Consider the following 8,189-nt stretch of genomic DNA (forward strand, 5'->3'; position numbering starts at 1 on the left):
TGCTGTTACTTTGTCCCCTGGCCCTACTGTTTTCCACCAGTCCATAATTCTGCTACCACTTTATAGATTTGAGCTTGCAAGGATATTTATTTGTAGTGAGTATTTAGCCTGCAGTATCTTCTACCAAGTGCCTTTCCTGTAGCTTCATGGTCTGATTACCTAGGGCCTTTGGAACTAAGTCAGAGATTGGCTACATGTTTCCATAAAAATTCTTATTAAAAGATCCTAAATAAACATTTATTTATTTAATGCTATATCACCTGAATTTATTGAACTATATTTTATATGCCTTTATTCAGAGTATTTGCATTCATATAAGATTTGTTAATTTTTGGAGCTAAACTATTTGGCCACCACATTACTTACTATATATACATTGAAAGAATGCCCTAGAAGTTGTTTGTATAAGTCAGGGGACAGGATACTCTGGATATTCTGATAGACTTGAGGAATTGGTCATAGGTCCTGGTTCTAGAAAAACACCAGAATTAGTATTTTGAATCAAGTTCCTTTAACTCTCACTTTGTTCAGAATGGGTATGACTTGACCAGAATTTCTTCATCAGGAAATGCAGTGTCTTGATAGACTGTGTTTTAAGTTTTGTGTTGGAATCTCTAGGCAGTGCCCCTCTGGCCTTTGCTCTTTTTGTTCCCCCAGAAATACCTACAGATGACTTAGCTGAAGAAAGGGCAGCTTTATTTGACCTGACAAGCATTCTTGGTCAGCTAAGCAGACTCTTGTCTTGTGATAAGTACTCCCTAGGGTTCTTCTTGCTTCTTCTGGGAAGGCAGGAAAAGGAAGAGACAGGAGGCTGCAGCCTGGTGCTGCCAGGCTTTGTGCAAACCTGGGACTGGCTCCTCCCTGAGGACCTCCCTGTCTCCACTGTCCTCTCTGGCTACTTTGGACCTCTTCCCATTTTCAGCATCCCTTTGTTACCAGCCTCACCATCTGGCTCTTGTATCATCTCTCCCTCTCAAAAGAGCCTCATTGCCTTTCCACAGGATGCAACATTTCAAGTGCATTTAAACAATATAATAAGATTTAAAAATAGATATAAAGATTGCTTTTTTCCCACAGCCATTTTAGATAGCATCACATTTTAGAGCTAAAAAGAGGGTAACCTAACTATATTATCTTACAAGGAAGGAAACTGAATTCAGTATCATTTCCCAGACCCAAGATGAAAAATAGGCTCTTTCACATGTTGGTGATTTTTAAGGAGATAGGCTTTTTCAGGAAGAGGAATTAACTAGAGTAGTTATTAATACTGCAAAGGTGGGCATTTTAGTATATATCGAATGAGTAAACATTGATTTTATTTTATTTTTTAGATCTGTGGGCAAGTTTGGTATCGGAGCATAGTGTTCAAGACAGAAAAGTAGGGGCACCTGGGTGGCTCAGTTGGTTGAACATCTGACTCTTGGTTTTGGCTCAGGTTATGATCTCAGTGTTGTGAGATTGAGCCTTGAGTTGGGCTCCATGATGGATGTGGAGTCTGCCTAATATTCTCTCTTTCCCTCTGCACTACCCTCCCCCCTGCCCCCCGCCACCACTGCCCATTCACTCTCATTTGCTTGCTCTTTTTCTTAAAAAAAGAGAGTGGCTAAAAAGAGATTCAAAGGGTAAATGGCTGATGTTGCATGAAGGGCCTCAGATTGAGAGGTTTGGATTTTGTTCTATAGGTGATGGAGATTGAGGGAAGGGCTTCCATGAAGTGATGTGGTCATCTTGTAACAGTATTATAGCAGGTGGCCATTGCTTACTGTATACTAGTGTGCTAGTTCCTTTATATGCATTATCATTTACTCATTTACTCATTTATTATAGCAGGTGGCCATTGCTTACTGTATACTAGTGTGCTAGTTCCTTTATATGCATTATCATTTACTCTCCACCATCCTGTCAGGTAGTATCATCTCCATTTTACTCCTGAGAAAAGGGAAACTGAGCTAGGTTCCAGAGATAGTATATAGTGGAGCTGTGATTTTAATCCAGGGAGTCTGACCAGAGCACAGAGAAAAGGACATCTCTACTGTTAGGGTAAGAGGAGAGGATTGCAGGGGTGGCTGGGACATGGTGGGAGACCCTGGTTGGTGGTCTTAGCATTTGTAGTGCCATTAAGAAACAGTATTGTTGATTGAAAATGAAAGGTTGGACAGAGCCCTGGTAAATATCATGAGAGTTTGTAGCCTTTACTGAGTGAATTTGTAAAGTTGCTGACCAACATCAGTTGGAAGTAGAACTTGGCTGAGGTTGGAGACAAGGGATTTATGGTGGTACTGTCCTAATTGGTGACGGCATTTTTCTCCACATATTTGATGATAGAATCTGCTGTAACAAAGAGTAGATTAAATAAATGTTTATTTCTCTCTCACATTACAGTCCAAAGGGAGGAAAGTGGTCCAGGCTAGTGGAGTGGCTCATTTTCTAGGTCCACTCAGTGTTCTAGATCCCTTCTATCTTGTTCTGCCATTCTAGGCTGGGCTCATATGGCTGCATGGCCAGAGCTAGATCTCTACCACCTCAGTGTTCCTGCTCCTGAAAGGGGCTAAGAGCAGAAGTGGAAAGCAATAATTTCTTTTTAGGTAAGAGAAAGAGAAGTTATGCACATTACTTCTGCTCTCCTTTTATTGGTGAGAACTTAGGCACTGCAAGGAAGTCTGGGAAATGGATCCAGCTGGGCAGCCATGTTTCCAACTAAAACTCTTGTAATGTGGAAGAAGATACAGATTTAGGGGGCCAGACAGCAATGTGCCACAGAAGAGAAGGCTGAGTGTGAGGTTGATAAGGGAGTTGGGAGTTTTTCTAGACAGGTGGGAGAACAGCAGTGTGAGAGACTCTGGGGTTTTGATGAATGTAGTTCAGGTGGTCATTTGAGCTCTAGCTGGGCAAGTAAATTGAGGGTCTAGAGTCCTTGAGTCTAGGATGCTGCAGAAGATGTGAGACTAAAGGAGAGAATGGTTGGAATAGGAGTTCATGGTCTGGTTAGAATGGGACCTGGGTTTGGGTCTAGAGATGGCTTAGTTCTGAGAGATGACAGGACCTGTGGTAGAGCCAGGGATTTGGGAGGTGGTTGACAGGGTGAGATGGAGATTCCCAGATCTGAGATGGTCACAGAGTATGTTTGGTGTCCCCAGCACAGTGTTCAGACTTCTCATCCTAGCATACAGTAAGTACCCTTTACCATCTGGCCCCTAGCTCTCTTTCCCCTGCATCCCTTCTTTCTATCCAAGAATCTGTTTCTTGGAAAACAAATACTCCCATTTCCCAGAGGTAAAAACCAAAAATGCCATCTTGTAGAAAGCTACATCATTTTATATCAAAGGAGATTCCTCTTCTCGGGTTCACGAAAGGAGTCTGGTCAGACCTCCAGGCCCAGACTGCCATGATGCACCCAGGCTGGGAGCTGGGAGAGGCTAGGAGGTCAGATCTGAGGTGGTCTGATAGAACCACCCACTGCCTCTCCAGAGCTGGCTCAGAGATTTTGGCCCTGGATCTTTTAGGAAGTCCCTGCAGATGCAGGCCATGAAAAGTGGCCCTCTCATATTCCCATTCCAGAGGCCCTGCCCACTCTCTACTCCCTCTCAGGAAAATGGTACACTTCCTCTCAGGAAGGGATATACTTGGAAGTCTGCTGTTCAGATGAGAACATTCAGTGCTCCTCAATATGAGACCAGCCTTGGTTCCTCTATTTCTCACCCCCATACTCCACCCACTCCTTCTAAATGTGTCTCTGTGCTCCTCACTTCTCTTTACTCCATCACCACCCATCTGGTCCAGGCTTCCATCACTTCTGGACGACTCTGACCCCTTCTTACTGGGACTGCCTTCTAGCCTCCCCAGTCCACTTTCACATCAGGATGTGAGATGAACTGATGTGAGGTCATCACACGATGGCCAGGATGTGAGCATTCCCCATCACAGGCTCGGGCCATCTTGTGATGGGGAATCCTCTCAAACAAGGGCCTGTCTGCATCCTCATAGTGGACAAATATGGCATGGCTTGATTCTCCAGAATAGCTGGAAACCCTATAAGCCTGGACAGGAATTTCAGAAGGAATTCTGAGGCATCACTGGAGGCATCTCCTCCCTCTCCTGGAAGCTGTGGGTGAAGGGAAGAAACTTCTAGAAACAAAGCAAGGCCAGGGTGGTTATACCAGACAGAAGGACTTCCTGGGCTAGGGGTGTGAATAATGTTCTCAGAAAAGAAACCACCACTGGTGGGGTGGTCACATGTAGTCCTTGAGATCCCTGGGGCTCAGGAAAAAGGAAGGCAACCTTGGACTTATTTTCTCTGCAGCAGACTAGGCCAGGGGCCCTCTCAGAATCTCCAGTGTTTGCTTGTCCTAAGTTGACTTTGTGCTGTGGCTTGGCCAGCTGGTATCCCACATACTGTCTTCACTGTGCCTGTCTTACTCTGACCTTCCTGTCCTCTTCATCCTTATCTTTAGCCTTCTTCTGATTCAGCCCTATTCAGCAGCTCTTTTCTCTCTCTTTTTTACAATTGTATTTTTTTATTCATGAGACACACAGAGAGAGAGAGAGAGGCTGAGACACAGGCAGAGGGAGATGCAGGCTTCACACAGGAAGTCCGCTGTGGGACTCAATTCCGAGACTCAAGACCATGCCGCGAGCCAAAGGCAGACGCTCAACCACTGAGCCACCCAGCCATCCCTCTTTTTTTCTTTCTCAAGTGCATCTTGGGCTCCTGGGACATGCCTCCCTTCTTTCAGAGAAGCTTTCTCATCTTACTCTCCCTCTTGCCAACACTACTATCCCCTCCCACCCTGGACCCCTTAGGCTGTATTCTATTTATGGCCCTCATTCCCTTTGATTTTCCCATCTTTGGTGGCTTACTCCTCTGTCTATATGATATGGACCACGACTTCCCTCTTCTCTTCATTCACTCTCTCCCCTGCCTGGTGCCATCACACCGCCCGAAAGAACTGATGGTTCAGCACCCCCTGGTTCATCTCTTGGCTTGCCTGGGGTGTCAGCAACCCCCAGCCTCAGACCAGTGTTCTTTCTGTACTTTCGTGTTTATTTTCTGGGGCTGCTCCCTCTGTAGGTCCTAAGACTCCCGGGGCTGCCAGATTCAGGGACCTTTGCTCTTACCTTCTATGCAGGCTTCCACCTCTCTCCCATACCCCCAAATGTGGGGGATCCCTAAGGTTCCTATCTCAGTCTTCTTTCTCCATCTTGCCCCTCAGTGACTCCATCTATGCTCAGATAACTGTGCACGGCACCCACAAACCTAGATCTCGGCCCATGCCTTTTTTTTTTTTTTTTAATTTTTATTTATTTATTTTATGATAGTCACAGAGAGAGAGAGAGAGAGGCAGAGACACAGGCAGAGGGAGAAGCAGGCTCCATGCACCGGGAGCCCGACGTGGGATTTGATCCCGGGTCTCCAGGATCCCGCCCTGGGCCAAAGGCAGGCGCCAAACCGCTGCGCCACCCAGGGATCCCGGCCCATGCCTTTTTGAATATCTCTTTCTGGATATCCCCACCAGCATGTCACACAGCCATCTCAACCCCGATACAACCAACACAAAACTCATCCTATCCCTTCTCAGCCTTTTCCGAGGGCCTCCCCAGGGAGCCACCTTCACTCCTCCTGTTGTGATTTTTATAAAGTTATCTAGGGGAAGAATTTTGGTTTTCTGACCAGGCTTCTCCAGTCCCTGGAGTTCTGCAGTCCTGAGAGTGTCTGCAGGGTAGGTTGGGTCAGACTCTTCTATTCTCTCTATACCCTTCCTCAGACTTGGGCAATAACATCCTGTTTGGGCCTCTTGACCCCATTTTCTTCCCAGTGATACCCTGACTACAGAAATTTCTTTTTCTTTTTCTTTTTTTTTTCTTTTCTTTTCTTTTCATTTCTTTTTTTTTCTTTTCTTTCTTTCATTTGAAAAACACTCAAGCATTTATTCCAAACATTAAAAAATTATCATGAAATGTTTTCCTTCAACAGATGTGGATGCATAGAATCATATCGATATGAAAGAGGTTTATTTTTTTAATCTGTTCCATTGTAAGCCCCCCCCCCCAAGCAAAGAAGGACCATTCTACCCCCTTTTCTGCAACTTCTTCTAGCACTTAGGGTTTTTTAAATATAATGATTTCTTAGAGCAAAGAGTAATTTTATTGACAAAGGTAATCCTTCCGTTCCCCGCTGAAAAATATACACATACGGAATTCATTATTCCAAGAGTTTTTACTGGTAGAAAAAAACCTAAATATATTCAAAAGGCTTGGAGAAAGTTATGCCCAAGACAAGGTTACTTTCTAAGACACACATTCCTGAAAGAAACAGAGATGGACTTAATTGTTAATGTTATCTTCAGGGTAATAAGGGCGTGTGTAGGGAATTTTTACATGAACCTCATTGATGAGCTATCTTTCCCACAGTTATATCCCCATGGTATTGCTTAGTGTCTAGCTCATATGTTCTTGTATGCAGTCAACCTACATTTATGCATGTACACGATCCAGCTAAAGTCCCTGGAGTTTCTTTCAGCAGTGGTAACAACAATGGACCTGACCTCTAGACCCAGATCTGAGACCACAGGGCGCCTACTGGGGTTGGGCTCCAGCCTGTGGCTGTGAGCCACTAAGGAAATGACCCATGACCTAGACATCACCAACTCCCTGCTCTAATTCACCAGCATAAACACCACCTAGAATCTCAATCTGAAGAGTTGACACCGTTGGCTGATCTACCATGAAAGGGATGCCCTGGCAACTAGCCATGGTGACTTCATGACAAATGACCTTCCCTCACTCCTTCCTGCCCCAGGAATTCAGTTCCTTGATCTTTTTTTTTTTTTTTTTATTGTTATGCAGTGGAACTAGGAAGTGCATAGTACTTTCATTACAAATATACTTTCTCATTTAGGCAAAGGATACTCACAAGTGGCCTTGAAATTATTTTTGCAGATTTAAGAAAAAAAAGTTTTTTTTAAAGATTTTATTTATTTATTCGTAGAAACACAGAGAGAGAATGAGAGGCAGAGACACAGGCAGAGGGAGAAGCAGGCTCCATGCAGAGAGCCTGACGTGGGACTTGATCCAGGATCTCCAGGATCATGCCCTGGGCTGCAGGCGGCGCTAAACCGCTGCACCACCGGGGCTGCCCAGGAAAATATGTTTTTATAACAAGTATACCTGTTATATAGTAGGCATTTGATTAGCTTTTTGTTGTCTGGGAGAAAATGCCAAGTGATGGGTATAGAACTAGATTTTGTAGTTGGATTAATTAAACCCTAAAATAAGAGGAGAAAAAACAGTCTTTTTTTTTTTTAAAAAATGTTTATTTATTTTAGAGATAGTGTGTATGTGCAGAGGGAGAAGGGAAAGTCTTAAGAAGACTGTGCTGAGCATGGAACCTGATGCAGGGCTTGATCTCATGATTCTGAGATCATAGCCTGAGCTGAAATCAAGAGTTGGATGCTTAACCCACTGCATCACCCAGGTACCCCCAAAAATGGTCTTTTTGAGAGCTAGTATTGCCTCTTCCTGTTCTATCTTCCATGTTTCTTCATCTCTCTTTACTTTTTCCCCCTTATTTTAACTTTCTATACTGCATTCTGAGTAGTTTTTTTTAACCTCCTTTCTGACTCACTAACTCTTCTTTAGTTGTGGTTCTGCTTAATGGATTTGGGTTTTAAATTTCAATGGATATGTTTTTTCATTTTTAAAGTCTTTCTTTTTTCTTATAAAAGTTTATCTCTTTTTACCTAAGTAATTGCTTATATATTTTTTATTGTATGTTTTGTTTCTTTAACCATTGTACACGTGCCTTTTTAATAATCTAGTTAGTTTAGTTCCATTAGTTCCACTTCTTGAAGTTCTTGGCAGTCTAAAGCTGCTAGTGCTTTACTGACTCTCATTTATTGTGTCTTCTATTTTCATATGGTCCATAAGTTTGGGTTCTGACCTCATGTTCTGCTTGACCTTCTTTGTCAAAATCCCGTGGGACAGTAAGACTTGAACAAAAATAATATTGGGGGAGCAAAGATTATGATTATTTACAGATGATTTCATAATGTACCTAGAAAATACAGGAGATTCAGTGATAATTAGAATTAATAAAACTTGTAGACAAACTTAGAATTAATAAAAAAGCAAAAACAAGCAAGAAACAAAGAGGCCTAGTACAGAATAACTTACCAAAATCACTAGCCTTCCAA

The sequence above is a fragment of the Canis lupus genome, chromosome 22 (assembly GCF_048164855.1).
Source record: "Canis lupus baileyi chromosome 22, mCanLup2.hap1, whole genome shotgun sequence".
Lineage (NCBI taxonomy): Eukaryota > Metazoa > Chordata > Mammalia > Carnivora > Canidae > Canis > Canis lupus.